The 20,522-nt window shown below is 35.4% G+C and overlaps 1 long non-coding RNA gene across 1 annotated transcript; it reads right to left on the bottom strand.

Annotated features, from left to right (window-relative positions):
• Positions 1-13,164: 13,164 nt before the first annotated feature.
• Positions 13,165-17,136, bottom strand: LOC114278936 (uncharacterized). Its single transcript, XR_003635114.2, has 2 exons — positions 16,961-17,136; positions 13,165-13,476 (listed from the first exon to the last, which is right to left on the bottom strand). It is a non-coding gene; the product is annotated as an uncharacterized LOC114278936 (long non-coding RNA).
• Between the last annotated feature and the right edge of the window lie 3,386 nt (positions 17,137-20,522).

Here is a 20,522-nt window from a genome sequence, read left to right as displayed (position 1 = left end):
GTCGTCCGCCATGTCAGGAATGATGAGAAAATAGCCGGAGGAAGGAAAACCGGACCGGAATACGAAGAGTCAACTGAAAAGTCAACTCTCGAGAAGGTCGAAAATGGCCGGAAAGGCCGGGATGTGAAAATGGCACGAAAATCAAGAGGAAAGCAAGGGGAACAAACCCCGAAAAGATGGGAACGCCAAACGAGGCACCGAAACAAAGTTTTGTTCAGTTGAAAATGTCCGAAACGCGAAGAAAATCGCGGATCCGACGACGAAACGGGCGTAGAACGCGAAGAAACAGGCGAAAGAAGAGAGAAAAACACTCTAGAGAGAGAGAGTGAGAGTTTTCGGCGGAAAGGAAAGTGAGAAAATAGGGTTTGAAACCCTATTTTAAAACACCCGAGGTGAAATGTTGAATCTGCCCCGACTCAGCAACTTTTTGCCGGTCGGCAATATTTTGTGCCGGCCGGCATTATATTGTGCCGATGGAGTTATTTTGCAGCCGGTGGACAGCCGGTGGCCTCCCCTTCCGGCCGGTGGTGTTCCCACAACCTTGTTTAGGCCATATGAGTAGTTTTTGGTCTTCATAGCTCAAGAAGGTGCAAGAAAGTGTATCTCCGATGCTCAACCGGCCTCCGTTTTGACCTCGGACCGCGGCTTCTGTGCGTAGCACTCCAACTCATACAGTGTTGTATCCTTTGATATCCTTTTAGCTTTTACAAAAGCTCAAAAGTTGCCCCATGTGTATCACATATCATCGCACTGTTTTGTGCATTTCAAGTCAATCGCGCTGTTTTGTGCATTTCAAAACAATCGCACTATTTTGTGCATTTCAAGTCGATCGCACTGTCTTGTGCATTTCAAACCATGGCACTATTTTGTGCATTCGCGTTGTCTAACGCATCGCGCTGTTTTGCGCATCTCGTTGCATTTTGCATATCTAATCAATTCTTACTCGCGTAGACCGCATGCTAATTACATTACCTGCGTAGACCGCAAGTTTGTAATCCATTTTTACTTGCGTAGACCGCATGTTAATTACATTACCTGCGTAGACCGCATGTTTGTAATCATTTTATTACTTGCGTAGACCGCATGTTAATTACATTACCTGCGTAGACCGCATGTTTGTAATCTATCTCTTTACTCGCGTAGACCGCATGCTAATTATATTACCTGCGTAGACCGCATGTTTGTAATCCATTTTTACTTGCGTAGACCGCATGTCAATTACATTACCTGCGTAGACCGCATGTTTGTAATCATTTTATTACTTGCGTAGACCGCATGTCAATTACATTACCTGCGTAGACCACATGTTTGTAATCATTTTATTACTTGCGTAGACCGCATGTTAATTATATTACCTGCGTAGACCGTATGTTTGTAATCCATTTCTTTCCCTGCGTAGACCGCATTATTGTTCAATTTCATTACCTACGTAGACCGCATGTTTTGCCTGCGTAGACCGCATTATTGTTCAATTTCATTACCTGCGTAGACCGCATGTTTTGCTTGCGTAGACCGCATTATTGTTCAATTTCATTACTTGCGTAGACCGCATGTATTGCCTGCGTAGACCGCATTATTGTTCAATTTCATTACCTGCGTAGACCGCATGTTTTGCTTGCGTAGACCGCATAATTGTTTAATTCATTACCTGCGTAGACCGCATGTATTGCTTGCGTAGACCACATGTTTGTTAAATTCATTACTTGTGTAGACCGCATGTTTTGTTTGCGTAGACCGCATGTTAATTTCATTACCTGCGTAGACCGCATGCTTATGATCAATTTCGTTGCCTGCGTAGACCGCATGCTCCATTTACATGTCTGTACCTTCACAGCATTGTTATGCTTCCCACTTGCTTTGCGTTGTCGCGCATTTTCAAATGCATTAATATGCATGTTGTTAACCACATTGTACCTGTTAAGTTTGTTTTCTTTGCAAGCACGATATTGTATGTACGGTTCATTTAAGGCTGGTGCAACCGGACGAACCGGACAGGTATTGTACGGTCTAGGAGACCCTAAATCCTCTGAAGGTGCAAGTCCTTCGGTGTTTGTCGTGCCCAAACGACTTTTGATGAATTGCATTATATATGTATTTTAAAGCCGCATGCTATCGCGCATTCCATGCATTTTATACATCATTTGCATTCCAAAAAAAAACAAACAAAAACATGCATTGTCATGCATACATTTTGCATCCCGGTCTAGGAGACCCTAAATCCTCTGAAGGTGCAAGTCCTTCGGTGTTTGTCGTGCCCAAACGACTTTTGATGAATTGCATTATATATGTATTTTAAAGCCGCATGCTATCGCGCATTCCATGCATTTTATACATCATTTGCATTCCAAAAAAAAAAACAAACAAAAACATGCATTGTCATGCATATCATTTTGCATCCCGGTCTAGGAGACCCTAAATCCTCTGAAGGTGCAATTCCTTTGGTGTTTGTCGTGCCCGAACGACTTTTGGTGGTCTGGTAAAGCCACCTGCCTATGTTTGCGGTGAGTTCCTAGAAGACCAACTGGGACGGTGGAAACTAGAGTTCGAATGGCTTATGCCTAGAACGCAAAGGTTCGGGAGTTCCGAGACTAAAGTCTGGTTTAAATACCCAGGGGTGTATCCTCGGCTTGAAATCTGTATGGAAGCCCCATAGATCGAGGCGGCTTGTCTGCGCCTCAGTTCTGGATACCGAACCAACCTAGTATATCGCCCTGTTGGTAAGATAGGGAAAGCTGCAATCATAGCCGTTGCATCATAGTGCCTTGTCATGCATCCATTGTAAGTAGTGCATTGTCATGCATACATGGTAAATATTACATTGTAGAAAATAAACACGCATTGTCATGCATTTCCATTGTAGATTGCATGCATTCATTGCATCACCTCCATCTATGGCTTGCGCCTTTCCATGTTGAGCTTGGTTTGGTATGTGCCCTTACTTTTCACGTTAAAGCACAGTTCTGCATGTGTACGCGCCTATTCCACGCTGGTATGTTGGTTTGAGGGTTGCGGCACCTTTTCTGTGTTAGACATGGCTCGTACGTGTACATGCCTTTCCTAGGCGAGATTTGGTTTGGCTTGCGTGCCATATCCATTGTATCCATTTCCATTCCATTGCATATTTGTAGATATTGCATTGTAATTTGCATGCATTCATTGCATCACCCCCATCTATGGCTTGCGCCTTTCCATGTTGAGCTTGGTCTGGTATGTGCCCATACTTTTCACGTTAAAGCACAGTTCTGCATGTGTACGCGCCTATCCCACGCTGGTATGTTGGTTTGAGGGTTGCGGCACCTTTTCTGTGTTAGACATGGCTCGTATGCGTACATGCCTTTCCTAGGCAGGATTTGGTTTGGCCCGCGTGCCATACCTATTGCATTGTAGATTGCATGCATTTAACTGCATCACTTCCACCTATGGCTTGCGCCTTTCCATGTTGAGCTTGGTCTGGTATGTGCCCATACTTCTCGTGTTGAAGCATAGTTCAGTGGACCGTTCTATGTTAAACATGGCTTGTATGCGTACATGCCTTTCCTAGGCAAGATTTGGTTTGGCCCGCGTGCCACATCCATTGCCATCTCCTCAGCATTTTCATCTATATTACATTGTAGTGTAATTTTTGCATCCGGCATTAGGATCGTAGCCCTTTCCTCAGCGAGTCGTTTCCCCACTTATGTCATTCCACCCAATACTTGTTCTTGTGTCTGTCTACGATGCTCATAGTTCAGTTGACCGTTCTATGGTAGACAGACTTGTTACCTCCATCAATCTATTTGACATAGGTGTGGTTTCGAACCGCTCACGATTGGATCATGATTCAATTGCTTTGCATATAGTTTGCATTGTTTCAATTACATTGCATCTTCATTTGCATTGTTTATACATTATTTTGTATATATTACATATCGTTTTGCATCCATTTTGCATTGTCATGCATGTTGCTAACAATATTGTACCTGTTAAGTTTGTTTTCTTTGCAGGCACGATATTGTATGTACGGTTCATTTGAGGCTGGTGCAACCAGACGAGCCGCACAGGTATTGTATCCTCCGAGTGAGACGTATTGAGAATTGCATAATTCTCTTACATCCTTTCTGCATTGTAGTGTAGTTTGGTATATGCTAGCTTAAAGTTGTCGCATGTATGCTTCATTACAGCTTTCTTTGCATGATCATAAGTTATGCTCGGCTTCGTGCATTGTCTTGCATTTTGCCCCTGCCTTCGGGCGCATACCTTGTTTGTCTTGCATGTTTGTCTAAGTCTTCGGCCTTGTCAAAAATGGGTTGTCTCTGGGCTTTGACATTCACTCCCGTCATTGTTATGACTTTCGAGTTCTGTCAAAGAGGGGCAACTGTAGACACCCCATTTTTGACCGTCCTCAAGACTTGGACGTCACCGTTTGAACACTCGGTGATCATCTATGTTTGTGTTCATTTGGAGTTCCCGGAGGTATCGGCTACGTGCCTTGCCTCAGGATCTCTGAATTCGACCGTTTTGTGTCTGGTTTTGCACCAAACACTTGTGTTTTGCCTTGGAAGGGCAGGGAATGCCTTGTGAGGCATCCCCACACACCACCGGCAGTGTCTAGAGGCCACCGGCTGGTTTTTGCTTCCACCGGCAATGTATATTGCCGACCGGCAGTATTTAGTGCCGGTCGGCACTCAAATTTGCCAAAATGGCATCTTTAGCCGGCCGACTACTGTGCATCTGCTTTTGCAGATATTTTAAGACAGCTGTCTTGCTTTTTGCTCCCCTCCATACACGTGTATGGAGGGATCTCTCTCTTTAGAAGCTTGTCTTGTAAGCTTTACAAGACAAAAAGGCTCTATAAGAGAGAGTGTTCTCTCTTGTTGCAAGGGTTAGACACTTGAGATATTTGAGAGAGCTTAGACAGCCATTCTTAGGGTTCTTGAGTTCTAGGGTTAGAAACCATACACTTTCTATCTCTATATCTCCCTCTTGTGTGTGTTTTAGTGTATTTGTGTCTTACTATTGCACACAAACACATAGTGTTTCACCTTCACTTAGCTACTGAGGTTCTAAGAGGTTGGTTTTGAAGTTTTGGTGCTGGATTCAAGCCAAGGAGGGCCATTGGAGCGTCATTTGTGAAGGGGTCTTCAAGGGTGAGAATCTTACCCCTTTATTCTCCATTTTTGCATCATTTTTTTACCTATCTTAAAATCGTTTTTGAGCTTGGTGTATAATACAAAAAAGTTCTGTTTTTAGGCCCTCTAAATTGTTTGTTTAGAGTGTTTTGTGGTTTGGAGGTGTTTGACCCCTCTTAGGCCTTGAAAGGCCCCATTTTGTGCTATTTTGTGCACGTTTCGAGACTTTGGTGTTTGGGCCTCTTCACCACTGAAATCCCTCATCTTGAGGGATTTCAGTGGTGAAGATGGTGCCTTGAAGTCTCCAAAAGGGGAGGGCCACCCCCTCTCCTTGTTGTCCTTGAAATGGACCATTTTTGGCCTCTTGAGGGAGCATCTAGTTAAGCTTCATGTTGACCATGTCTTGGCTGTTTTTTGTGCCTATTATATCATGATATAACTCTTTTTATTGTTGGTTTTGGTACACCATGCATGCTTAGCATACCTACCATGTAATGCCATGTTATCGCCTCAATGTGCCTTAGGTTGTTAGCCCTTGTTAGAGCATGTTTTAGGTTTAGTCTTGTGAAGATTTCGTGCATATTTTGCCATGTTTAAGGTCTGTCCAAAGTTGTTCGGGTTGGATTTGGCATGCCTAGTATAGCTCCTTTGTATTCGAGCTTGTATGCTTCGAGTATGCGGATGTGTAGTATGTGTTGCTTGCATCATTTCGGTGGTTTGGAACCATCCATCATGTCATTTCAGTCCATTTAGCATGCTTATATGTTCATGTTCCATGACCCTTTTGATGTTTCAAGAGTTGATGTTTCATGCTTTATGTTTATGCCATGGTGCATGCCTATAGGATTAGGTTGCTTGGATGCTATCTAAGTGGTTCTTGAGGCTTGTTTTTGTATGATTTGGGACTGTTTTGGCCCAATTTGGTCATTTGCCTCATGAGTCATGTGATCATGCTTTAGGTCCTTGGGCCTCGTTCCATGCATAGTTTGCATCGGTAGGTTAATTTAGCATCATTTCCTACATGCTTTCAAGGCTTATAATGCATGTCATTTGTCCATGTTTGATATCTCTTTTCAAGTGCGCTTGAGAGTCCCTCATTTGTGCCTAAGCATTGGCTCTTTAACACGTGCATGTGTGTATGTGTATTTAGTCCTTTGTTTTGGGTCACTTTGGCCACTGTTTTAGGCCGATTTAGAGTTGCCTAAGTCATGTATAAGTCCATCTTTCATCCATTTGCATTGCCTCATGTTTGCTTGTATGCTTGCATAAGTGCCTTGCCATGACATGTTGCATCCTTAGCTTGTATGCCTAGGTTGCATTGCATCTTGCATGCATGCCTTGTTCCTTGACTTGGTGATAGGAATTGGGCCTTGGTTTGTTTGTTTAGTTTGCATTTCATTTGACATGGAAATGCACAACTTGGTCTCTTGGGCCATCATGCATGGAAATGCGTGATTGGTGGTCCAAGAATCGAGACACATGTCCCTTTGAGTCACAAACATGATAGGGGACATGATTAGTGCATACATTGCTTGAATTGTATTGCCATGCAAGTTCTGTCCTCTGCTGCTGTGAGTTGCAGGTCCTGCAGGCTTTCTTTGCCGGCCGGCAGAATTCATTGCCGGCCGGCAGTTAATCACCAGCCGATGGATTTGTGTTGTGCCGGTGACCATATGACACTGCCGGTAGGCATTCTATTCAGCCGGTGGCACTTCTCAATGTCCAGGGAAGCAGGCTTGAGACTTTGACAGTCTCCAGAGGAGTGTAGCAAAGAAAACAGAGGCAGACTATGCATGGCGGTGCATTTCTGAGCGAGACCCGAGCACGCACTACATTAGGCTCCCATCCCGAGGCGGTTTACTGTTTTCTTAACTTAGTTAGTTTGTTAACTATTAACTAATTAGGCAATTTGTAATATTTAATTAGCTTGCGTAGTTAATTATTTGTAATATTTATTCGGTCCCTCCGAGCGAGGGCAAATCTGTAATAAGTGTGGGTGAGTGCGTGGATGTCTTCCAACCCCCACTTCTTTCTTCCCTTTTACTTACCTGCTTTGATGGTTAGTATTAGGGCATGTTTAAATTAGCATACCTTATGCTATGCATGCGTGCATCCATACATTTGTCTTGCATACACCGGGCTCGGTACATCACGCTAACTGCATCTGTACTTCAATTCCAAATTGAATACGTGCATCAATTGGTTGTATTTCGCATGCCATGTTTAGGTTAGCCGAGCCTACTCTAAATGCATCCTGTATGTGTTGCATTAGACATTCAAAACATGGACTTAGATCATGCATTAATTACTAATGAGTTCTCTGTTTTGGCACAGAGTACGATGTAAGTATGTTTCATGCTTTAGCATATCGCATGCGTGTGAATGTTATCATCACAGTATGCTTGCCATGCGGCTAAATGTTTATGTGATAAACTGCCTGATTGCCTGTGGGTGAAGGTTGGATTGTTTGAGTTGGGAAACTCGTTGAAATCCGTATTTTAGCCTACTTGTGAGTAGTAAATTCCAAAGCATTTTTCCAAAACAAACGGATATGCAATGCTTATTTCCAAATTAGACAATCTAGTCTATACTTGTTTGCTGCGCGCATAACATAGTAATTCTAGGCTAACAATTGGAATAAGAACACATAAAGTTTTCAAAATCAGATATCACGGTTAGTAGAGGCCGGTTTTCGGACCAGGCGAGAGGGGGTGCTCATAGCTGACCTTCCCCAATCATACCCTAGCTCCCGAGCCGAGACAACTCCGGTGATGACGGACATGTGGCCTTCGGCACCGAGTCAGGGTTTCCTAAATTCCCCATTTTAAAATATTTAGGTGGCGACTCTGTATCTGGCAAAGCAGCCCATGTTTGGCACTATTTTTTCAAAAATCTGTTTCTCAAAACAATCTGCCAGATTTGGACTCTTTGGTTCAAGATTAAGAACCGCAACAAAAATCGATAGTCCGAACTGTAGCGAGGTCCCTCGCGGACTGGTTACAATATCCATGCAGTCTACTCGAGCGTAAGAAGTGACACTCAAGTGCCAGACACATTGTTCCACTTGAGCGCAAGAAGTTATGCTCGAGTGCAGAATACACACTTTCAGAAGTTTTGCAGACGAAAGACATTGCTCGAGCTCAAGATTGGCCGCTCGAGCGCTCACCCGCTCGAGCTCAAGAAACGTTGCTTGAGCGTATAATACACTCTTCCAGTATTTTGCAGGTCTGCAAAAATACTGAGCGTTTACAAAGCCCGCTCGAGCACAAGAAGTGCCACTCGAGCGGAGGAGCAAAAATCTGGGCAACAAAGGTTCAAAAATCAAGCAACAAACCTGTTCCAAACAAGACCAATACAATCCAATAATTAAATTTAAGGAATAATAACAGGGAAAAGACATGAACAACCATACGAGGTTATGAAACCCAAGTCCAAAATACAAAATGGGTCAGGTATAAACCAAAAACGCTATATTCTTAATTGTTTAAAATTAAGAAAATTGAATAATTTCAGAATAAGGGTTTGAAACTCTGAGAAGGTTTCTCCTTAAAAATCTCATTTTTCTTATAAAATATACAAGCCTTCTCAATAGAAATCCCATTTTCCTTATATAATAAGATAGATAGATAGTGAAACAAATTTTGTTTTTTCTTCTTCTCCCAATGTGGGATTATAAAATAAATCATAAACTAATTAGAGTTTTATTTTTATATGGTTAAATGAAAGTTAGCCAATGGAAATCGCGATTAAACCGGAGAATCGGTCAAATCCAAAATGGTTTGGCCTAATCGGTTAGGTCAAATGACCAACCAATTTATACAAATATTAATTAATTAAAATTTTTAAATGTTATTTTAATTTTAAAATTTAAACTGTCTTGAATTGAAGTATACATAATATTATACTATTAAAATTCACTTTATATAAGTGAAACAAATCATTTTTTTTCTTTTTCTTTTTTTTCGATGTGAGATTATAAAATAAAAGTTAACAATTATTTTGATGGAAAGTTATTTCTAATAAAGTAATCTTAGTTTTTCAATCTTTAATCAAATCAATCTTTAGTTTATTTCGAATCAAACAAATCTAATCAATATATTTTGATAAAACCACTAAAATCACGATTAAACCAACAAATCAATCAAATCGAAAATGAAAAAATCGCTAAAATCACAGTTAAACCAACTTATACAAAAATTAATTAATTAAAACTTTTATATGTTCTTTTAATTTTAAAATTCAAACTGTATTAAATTGAAGAATGCACAACGCTACAATATTAAATGGGGGTATGAAGTTTACTTTATATAAGTGAAACAATTCACTTATTTTCATCTTTTCCCGATGTGAAATTATAAAATAAAAATTAACAATTGTTTAGGCAGAAAGTTTATTTATAATCAAGCAATCTTAGTCATTCAATCTTTAATCAGATTAATATTTAGTTTATTTCAAATCAAACAAATCTAACCATTATATATTTTGATAAAATTGCCATCAAACAAATTTAAATCATTATATTTTGATAAAATCGCTAAAATCGTGGTTAAACCAACGAATCTGTCAAACCAAAAATGATTCAGCTCAATTGGTTATGTCAAAAGACCAACCAACTTACACAAAAATTAATTAATTAAAACTTTTAAATTTTATATTAAAATTTAAACTATATTGAATTGAAACATGCACAACACTACAATATTAAATTGGAGGTTAAGATTCATTTTATATAAGTGAAACAACTCACTTTTTTTTTTTTTTTTTTTTTTCTCAATATGGGATTATCAAATAAATCATAAACTATGGTTAAATGAAAGCTAGCCAATGGAGATTTTTTTTAATTGTTTAAAATTAAAAAAAAAATTAAGAAAATTGGTATGAGACTTTGGAGCTTTCACAAGCCTTTTCAATAGAAATCCTCTTTTTCTTATATAATAAGATTTTATAATCCCACATCAGGAAAATAAGAAAAAAAGTGAATTTTGTACTTATATAAAGTGAATTTTATGCTCCTATTTATATAAGCTAACTAAGATTTTTAGTGAGAAGCCCTATAATCAATACCAATTTTGTTTTTTTTTTTTTTTTTGATTTTCTTAATTTTAAACAATTAAAAATTCTCCATTGGTTAGCTTCCATTTAACTTTTATTGTAGAACCTCACATAGACGTTTTGATTTTAAAAATAATTTTGTATGAGATTTTGAAACTCTCATAATATTTAACTTCAAAATAATTACAATCCCACATTGAGAAAAGAAATAAAAAGTGAGTTGTTTCACTTATATAAAGTGATATCTTATACTCTCATTTAATATTGTAGTATTGTGCATGTTTCAGTTCAAGATGGTTTAAATTTTAATAAAATTTAAAGGTTTTAATTAATTAATTTTGTTGTACATTGATTGGTCATCTGACTTAGCCGATTAGACTGAATTATTTTTGGTTTGACTAATTTATTGGTTTAACCACGGTTTTAGCTGTTTTATCAAAATATATTGCTTAGATTTGTTTGATTTGAAATAAACTAAGATTAACCTTATTAAAAATTGAATGATTGAGATTGCTTGATTAAAATTGAACTTCCCGTCCAAATAGCTGTTAACTTTTATTTTACAATCTCACATCAGGAAAAAATTAGTTATTTCATTGTATAAACCTTATGCTTCCATTTAATATTGTAGTGTTGTGTACGTTTCAGTTCAAGACAGTTTAAATTTTAAAATTAAAATAAAATTGAAAAGTTTTAATTAATTAATTTTTGTATAAGTTGGTTGGTCCTTTGACCTAGCCGATAGAGTGAACCGTTTTCGGTTTGACTAATTCGCTGGTTTAACTGCGATTTTAGTGGTATTATCAAAATACATTGGTTAAATTTCTCTGATTCGAAATAAATTAAAGATTGACCTAATTAAAGATTAAACGGCTAAGATTGCTTGATTAGAAATAAACTTCCCGCCCAAACAATTGTTAAATTTTAAACAATTAAAAAAATTCTCATTGGTTAGTTTTCATTTAACTTTTATTTTATAATCCCACATCGAGAAAAGAAGGAAAAAGTGAATTGTTTCACTTATGTAAAGTGAATCTTATACTGTCATTTATATAAGCAAAATGAGATTTTTACTAAGAAGCCTTATGATCAATATCTCATACTAATTTTTTTGATTTTCTTAATTTTAAACAATTAAGAAAATCCCGATTGACTAGCTTCCATTTAACCTTTATTTTACATAATATAAAAAAATTAAATTAATTATCATTTTTTTATTAAATAATATATTATTTTATTCCGTGCATAGTATGGGTGATATGCTAGTAATAATAGTACAAATGGATGTTGTTGGGGGTTTGTTTCCAATGTTGGGTTTTGTTGGTGGATGTTCAAATTTATATGAAAAGTTGATTTAAAGATAATGTATTTTGGAGGTTTTAATGTTTAAATTCAAATTTAGTTTTTGGCTAGAGATAAGGAGCTAAAGATATCATAGAAAATTTAAATTTAAAATTTTAACATCACGTTTTTTTTAAATACAAAAACTGACTCAAATTAACAACTTTGATGATCAAAATGACAAAATTAATACTCAAGTAACTAAAATGACAATGAACGCATATTTTAGGGACTAAAATTGTCTTTTATCTGTAATGTTCCTGTTATCAACATAGATGAACGTTAGAACTATAACCAAATTGACTCAAATTAACAACTTTCAAGACCAAAATGACAAAATTAAAACTTAAGCTATTAAAGTTACAAAAAACACATATTTTAAGGATTAAAACTGTCTTTCGTCCTGTTTAGAAAATACTTTTTAACTTTTAGAATTGGTATCATTGAAAAATGTCGATAATGATGATTAGAGAGATAAGAAAAACCAACCAAACCGATTGAATCAGCCCGAACTAGCTGTATTTGGTCTGTTTTTTTAATAAGAATTGATTTGTACGGTTTTTTAATTTAATTTTTTTTTTATTTTTAGTTCGGTATCTGTTTAAGCACCTTATACATCAAACTAAACCGAAACCTACCGTTTCAACATATATTGTATTTATAATATATATACATATATATATATATATATATAATATGAGGGATTTACGTGTAGGTCCTACTAAGTGAACTTATTGTCCAATAGGTTCTATGATAATTAATGACATTTTTCATCATACACTATTAAAAAAGGTCACTAATTGTTAATTTTCAGCAACGGTTTTAAAAATTGTCACAAAAAATGTCACTAATTATAAGTTTTAGCAATAATTTAAAAAAATCATCACAAAAAAAGTCACTAATTTTCAACTTTCAGTGATGGTTTGAAAAATTCGTCACAGAAAAATGCCACATTGTAATTTTAGACACAATTTACAAAAATCATGATAAAAAAAAGTCACCAATTGCCAATTTTTAACATATGTAAAAAGTCATCGCAAAAAATTATTTTTAGTGACGATTGTACTACAGCTTATTTTCAATAGAATTTGATGGGAATTAAGTCCAACTATTAGAATTTATTGGTAGTTTACCTTATATAATTTAATGATATAATGATATTAATTAGTAAGTATAATAAATTATTAATCTCAATTAATTAACCTTATTATTTCTATAACCTAAGTTAGGATACCCTTATTAAATATAATCTTTAACTCTAATTCACTATTCTTGAAGTCTTAGTGTTTATTATTATTTTTTTATTTGTATTTTTGTTAATCTAGAAATTATAAAGTATTCACTAAATTGATAGATTTGATATGTTTGAAAAGATTGACAAATGGCTAATTTAATGTTTTTAAATAAATGAGTGATTATATTAAATGGCTTAAATTTAAAATATCCTAAACTGATTAAGTCACACCAAATTGAACCATTTCAATTAGTGTGATTCGGTGCGGTTTAATAGGATCTTATCAGAAAAGCAGTCTGTGTCAGTGCTTAAAATAATAAAATTGATACTATCGATTTGATAAAAAAACTTTACCTAAATACCGAACGTACCGAACCGATTACATCCCTAATGATGATACTCTTAAAATGAGACCAATATTAATATAAATTTGAAGAAATGATAACTAGAGATTGTGTATCTTAATTAGTTAACAGCTTATATGATTCATGGAATTTCCTGAGCAAAACAGACAACAGAAAAAACAAGACATATGCCCAAGCAATATATGTCTGATTTATTTGTGGATGCTTCCTATAGGCATCCTGCCTGCATGATATTATAACTGATGTTTTTTCCTTCGCTTTCAGCGCTTCTTCTTCCCGTCAGTTCCGGGTTCGTGACTTCCGGGTGGTACGTCACCTCCGGGAGGTGGGGGAGGCGGATGTATGTTTCCCGGAATCCCATCTTTAATGTCCATCCCTACAAAGAACCACCGTATGATCTTTGGTGTTAGAACAATGTAGTATATGCTAATGTCTTCAATAACGCTTCCCGACATCATAAATTTTTCATGATCATTTTCATGACAAAATTTTCATGATCCCTATCTTTTCCCTTCTTCATATCTTTCATCACAAAGTAGTATCATTTATTGATATTCTTTAAATACTCGTGGAGTAGTGGATGCATGTATCACATAGCTTATATTAATTTTACGGTGGTACTACATGTACCAATTAGTGTACTAACTAGTGTACCAACACTACTTAAGACATTATTATTGACCCCACTCACTAATCACATTACAAATTCCAAAAACTTCTTAAATTATGCTACATCATCAGTTAGTACAGTAGTTAGTATACCAATTGGTACATATAGCATTATTCTTAATTTTATGAAACATGGAATACTTTTCACCCTGATTCAAACTTTGGGGGTAAAAAAATATGCAAGTTTTCGTCGAAAAATTATTATAAAAATTTTAGGAGGTAGATCCCCTTCAATCTAAAATTTGTATTGGAGGTAAGGATGGCAATTTGAAGTCGACCCAATGGGGATCCGGCCCCCCGACCTTAATTAGAACGATTTTTCCCCAAAAATATCTCCGACGAGCCGGGGATGGTATTTGAAAATGAATCCTCGACAAATTTTGAAACGGGGACGGTGATACGTTCCCCAGCCCTCGCCCTGGCTCCGGCCCCATCCCCGTCCCCGTCCCCATTTCCCCCAATGTGAAATTACAATTATACCCGCTCTATATATATAAACCAAACCCTAAAACACAGCACACACTCACACACAAGACTAACCGCTTCTACCTCTCATCTCTTTCTCGGTTTCTCTCTCTCTCTCTTTCTCTCTCTCTCTCTCTAAAAGCCTCCCATCACCGCCGATCTCCCTTCCTCCACCGACCTCCTCTCCCTCCTCCCATCACAGCTTATCTCCCTCATCCTTCGCTGTCTTCGGCGAGAGAGAGCTGTGGTTAGGGTTTTCAATCTCGACGAAAGTGAACTCAAATCAAACAGACTGCTCGATGCCTTTTCGAAGCTGTTGCTGAGTTGAATTTCCATCTTCAAAAGCTAGGGTTTGTGCTTGGGGTTGCAACATATTGTTATGTGACTTCGGACTTCGATCTTCACTCATCATCTTCCTTCCCAAGGTACTCTCTCTCTCTCTCTCTCTCTCTCTCTCTCTCTCTCTCGCTCTCTCTCTCTCTCTCTCTCTTTTCGAAGTTCTATATACATATTTGTAATTGTGATTATACGATCTTAAATTGTATATATATCTGAAACAGGACAAAAAAATTAGGGTTCATTGTTGTATATGTTTAGATAAAAGGGAAAAAACTAATATGCTATTCTTTTCTATATATATATATATATATGTATGTATTCAGGTTGAATAACCGACAAGTATGAATATTGCCCTCGTATGTAGCAAACTACTAGATTCCTCTTTCATATGTTAGTGGAAATGTTTGACATCAGTGATTGATTTAGTATTTCTCTGTGTTTTCTGTTTACTTTCATATTTCTTTGTGGTGTCTTAATCTGTTGCTTCAATTAATTTGCAAGTTGGTAATTGTTCAAGCAAATTTGGTTCAATGTGTATTGCCAGGGATATTTCGGGATTGAGAAAGCCCAATTCCCGTTAGGGGCCAGGGGTGGGGGTGATTGGTTCCCCATCGAGAATCGGGGGCACAGACGGAGAGTTTTTTACATTCGGGGATTGGGGACTGGGAGTATAATCCCCGGCCCCGACCCGTTGCCATTCTTAACTGGAGGTGCTATTTAGGTCCTTGGGCCTATTACGGGTCTTGTTTCAATTATTCAAATCGTTCATTTTGTTGGACACTTTGTGTATTTCGTTCATATAAAAAATTAAATCGATTGATAATTGTAACTTGTTCAATTTATCGTGTTTTTTACCAGAAAAATAGATAACAATTGTGTTTTAAAAAATAAACCATACATTGTTTTAATGACAAACGCAATCAATTGAACCAATTACAATTATTGAATCAATCTAATTTTTTTTTTTTTTGTAAATGAAATACATGAAATGTCCGAGAAAATAAACAATACAGATTATCGAAACGGGGCCCGTGACAGGCCCCACATGCCCAGATAGTGCCCTTTAGTCCATATTTTAGATTGAAGGGGATTCTCTTCCAAATTTTAAACTTTAATTTATACCAATACAAAAAGGTGAATAATATTATTATTAATCGAACATTCTTTGTCAACATAATTGAGAATAAAAATATAATCGAACATATAATCACACACAACAAATTTTTTATATAAAACTATAGGTCCTCCAAAATATACGTTGAGAAAAATACTCCCACTATACTGCTTCAGGTATAGCCTATTACTTGTTACAAATAACTTGTTACAAAATCATCTTATATCCTATTACGTAGTTAAGTTTTAAAAAAATTTATTGTTGAAAATATATGCTTTTAGGAGTAAAATCATAATTCATTTCAATAAACGGTGTTTAATTTTATGAACTCAATTTTAAGAATGACATGTTGAATATAGACAATATTTTCATTTCTGGACAATATTCTTATTTCTAGAGAGTGAACAAATAGGAATAAATCCAGAAAGACAAAATATATATATATATATATATATATTAGATGCAAAATAAAGTGCATAAGTAAATTAAAGTGTGATTTATAGAAGGAAAAAATAATAATCTTAAATGACATATGAATAGAAAACAAGAATGGTAACAAATAAAAACAAGTAGAAGGATATAAGTAACTCTAAACAATACAGAAATTTAATAAATAACACACATAATAAATAGAATAGATCGATATTTGACAAAACTTGATTTTGAAACTATTTTAAAAATTTTGTAATATAAATAATTTGAGTTTGCGAATCTTTATAATTTTAAGGGTGTAAACTACTGAAATTTTTGAGTGCAAAGCATGCTAATATGAAATTATCTTACTAATTACTATTATAATATACATAGTTTTTAAAAATTTTGCCTCCCCTCTTGGATCCATCCTTGGTCTAAGTCAAGCATCCAAATTATTATGAAATTGAGATTATAATGATTTTGCATAATATTATACATTAGAATAAATAAAATAATAAATTTTCAATATTTTCTTATTTCTTAGTAAAGAAGAAAATAGTGAGATTACAGTAATATCTTATTTTTTTAAAAAAATTATTAAATTAACGTATCCACAAAAAAAAAAAAAGAAAAAAAAAAGATAACCTAACTACACAATTAAATTGATGTTTATTTCGGCTGTTCTTTGAACACATGTATAGTAAAATACTAAAAATTATATATATATATATATATATAGCAAAATTCATTTTATCCCTCAGAGTTTGAAGCCGAAGCATTTTACTCACCTTTGATTTAACCAGCTAAAAATTAAAAATTTATTTTCAAAAACTCCAAACGAATGTAATTAAAAACTCACTACGTTTGGGTAGTGCCGATGTCTTCTGATGATTTAAGAGGAGGAGGATCGACAAGAAGATGACACAGAGGAGTTGGAAGACATTGCGAGTCATTTCTTGCTTTGTTGAACTTGTGTCAATCCTTTATTTCTTCATCTCCAATTTATAATGTATTGAAGAGTAACACGCTATAAATAAAAAAATTCATATATAATATGAGAAATTTTTTTTCCTAACCGTGTGGCCCACACGGTGTGGGTCGTTGTCACTCTTATCTTAATGCATTTGAAATTATAGGGGTTGATTGTGATATACTCCTATCAATGTTACAATAATCGTTTTTTTAATTTTTTTTATATTACAATTTTGATATATCACTAATATTAGAATATTTTGACATAAGACCTTCCTATAAGACTATTTGTTAAATAAATCCTACATGAATATTATTAATATTTAATAAATATAAATATATTTTAAAATGATAAGCAAAATATGATATAGATATATCGTGGTTATAGATATTTTGTTATGATATTTTTATCAAGTTCTAGCTAACCACGTTGAGCGTATACATTATTAATTGTTGGGTAAATTAAACTTTAGCTCTTGTAAATTTATATAAATTTTAGGACACTCGGATCATAAGTCAAGTTTTCATAGTTCTAGGGCAATAATCCCAAACTCTATTATTTTGGGGGCTAAAAGGACAATAAAAATTTAAAATAGGATTAATTACCTAAAAGTCCTATCTACATATTGGTGGTAGCTTAGGTCCTATTAAAAAGTTTTTGAACCAATAAATCTCATTTAGAGGTAAAAAGACGTTTTTCCCTTTAATTCCCAAACTGAGAATGTTCTCAATTTCAAAACTGAGAATGTTCTCAATTTATAATTATCAAAACTAAGAAATTTTTTAATTTTTTTCTAGTATGAACTAAGAATATTATCAAAACTAAGAAATTTATAATTATCAATTTTGAGAAATTTCTCAATTTTTTTTCATGATTAAAATTGAGAATATTATAAATTGAGAAGGTTCTCAATTTCAAAAAAAACCCTAGATCTCTCTCTCTTTCTTTCTCTCTAATGGCAGTGGTGTGGCATCTGTGATGGAAAGCAGATCAGGTCGAAGCCCAGTGATAATGCGATCGGTAAATCGAAGAAGAAGGTTGATGGGTCAATAAGGGAGAGAAGAAGCCTGCTGAGAAGAAGCTGGCAGAGGAGAAGAAGAGCACCGTCACCGAGAAAGCTCCGGCGGAGAAGAAGCCGAAGGCTGGGAAGAAGCTGCCCAAGGAGGGCAGAGCAGCTGCCGGAGACAAGAAGAAGAAGATGACGAAGAAGAGCGTTGAGACCTACAAGATCTGCATCTTCAAGGTGTTGAAGCAGGTTCATCCGGACATCGGGATCTCGAGCAAGGCCATGGGGATCAGAGACAGTTTGCCTGAAGTTTGTTGGAAGGGTAAATTAGTTTATTAAAAATTAATGGGACCTAAAGGAGCAAATAATTTTATCTAGGATTTAATGGATCATAAGTTCACAAAATAGGACTTGTATGTAAATGGCCCATTAAAATACTATATTACCTCTACGTATATGTCCATGTGTCACCTATATGTTCATGTGTCATCACCGTATTTGTGCACATGTCAGTTATTTATCCATTTAATTTGCCTATCTATCCATATCACTACTATCACCAATCATCACTAGTAATCGCCACCATCAGCTATCTCCAAAGACTTTTCAGTTGGCGACTAGTAGTAGTACGGTCCAAATAGAAAAAAAAAAAAAACCTTCAAAATAATAATTTGTTATTCTCACAAAACAATTTCATTAATTATATTCTTATTTCTTACCGAAGAAGAAAATAGGGAGATTACAGTAATATCCTAGTTTTTAAAATTTTTATTAAATTAACATATCCCCTTAAAAAAATAAAAAGAGGATAAACTAACTACACATTTAAATTGATGTCTATTTGCACTATTCTTTGAACACATGTATAGTAAAATACTAAAAATTATATATATTTATATATATTTTTAGCAAAATTCATTTTATGCCTTAGAGTTTGAAGCCGAAGCATTTTGCTTACCTTTGATTCAACTAGTTGAACTCCAATGGCCTACTATTCTACTTGCCATAGATAGCAGATGCCATTTATGTTCTCAAATTTGGTAGGTTGAATAGCAGCTGCCAAACATGCCATATCAGCAAATATCGACAGATTTTTGGCTCCAAATTAAGTTGAAAAAACAGAATTCAAACAGTAGAAAACCTCCGAAACTTCATAATCTAACCCAAATTTTGAAAGAGTTGCCAAATTCACAAATTTTAGAATAAACTTCATAGTTTCAAAATAAATCTATAGTCGAATTTCTCAAAATAAATCTATAAATTTCACAATTTCAGAATAAATCACAATTTCACAATTTCATAAACGAATTTATAGATGATAAATACTCGGATCGACCTCGAGGGCTTCTTTTTTCGCCGACTGGTTTAACAACAGAGAGAGTGAGAACACTGGTTTTTGAGATTAGCCATCGAAGCTCGGTGATCTGTTTGAGAACAGTAAGAGAGAGAGAGAGAAGACACCATCTTAGCCGACTGGTTTGAGGACAAAGAGAGAGAGAGAGAGAAAGAGAGACAGATCAGAGAGTATACTGGTTTGAGGATAGAGAAAGAGATAGATCGAAGAGGTTTGACGATAGAGAGAGAGACAGATCGAAGAGTAAACAAATCGGAGACAGATCAGAGAGTATACTGTTGTTAAGCTCAAAGTCAAAGACACACACACAGAGAGAGAGAGAGAGAGAGAGAGAGAGAGAGAGAGAGAAGTTTCCATGATGGAAGAGGAAAAGGGAATAGGAGAATGAGAGTTAGAGTGAGAGGGAGAGTGAAGACAAAGACACAAAGAGAGAGAGAGAGAGAGAGAGAGAGACGTTTTGATGATGGAGGAGAAAGAGGAGAGTGAGAGTCAAAGTGGGAGAAAGAGTGAAGACAATGAATGAATGTGAAGATAATGGGTTGGATGATTCTAGAGGAATCATCTCAACCGTTGGAGCCGAGTACGTGGACGGTGGTGATCATTCTTGGAGACAAAAAAGCCATTGTGCTCTGTTTGCCTTAAAAAAAACAAACAAACAAAGAAACAAAAATAAGTACAAATTTTTTTTGTAGTGGTATGTTTTTTAGTGGAGTGAATTATATTTATTTTTTTTCCAATTTTTCATTTTTTTTCATTTTTTATATTTGTCTAGTTGAGAATAATATAAATATACAATTTTTTTTAGAAACAATTAAAAAAAGGTCACCAAAGATTTAAAATTAAAAAAAAAAAAAAAAAACTACAAAACCTATATCCAAACAATACCTACAAACTTGGAAGGAAAGTTGATTGAAATTTATCAAAATAGCCTGTGACCATTGGAGCACCATTACTATAATTTGGTAAAAAAACACTATTTATTGCCAAATTATAGCAATGAATTGCTATTTTAGCAAATACCATTAGAAATGCTCTAATGGAACCTACCCGAATTGCACACTAACTCGGGTTTATAATTCGAGTTAAAT

This window comes from Camellia sinensis, chromosome 5, assembly GCF_055761805.1.
Source record: "Camellia sinensis isolate YWXY chromosome 5, ASM5576180v1, whole genome shotgun sequence".
NCBI lineage: Eukaryota > Viridiplantae > Streptophyta > Magnoliopsida > Ericales > Theaceae > Camellia > Camellia sinensis.
Note: the sequence above shows the minus strand (reverse complement) of the source record. Positions and strands in the feature narration are given on the sequence as shown.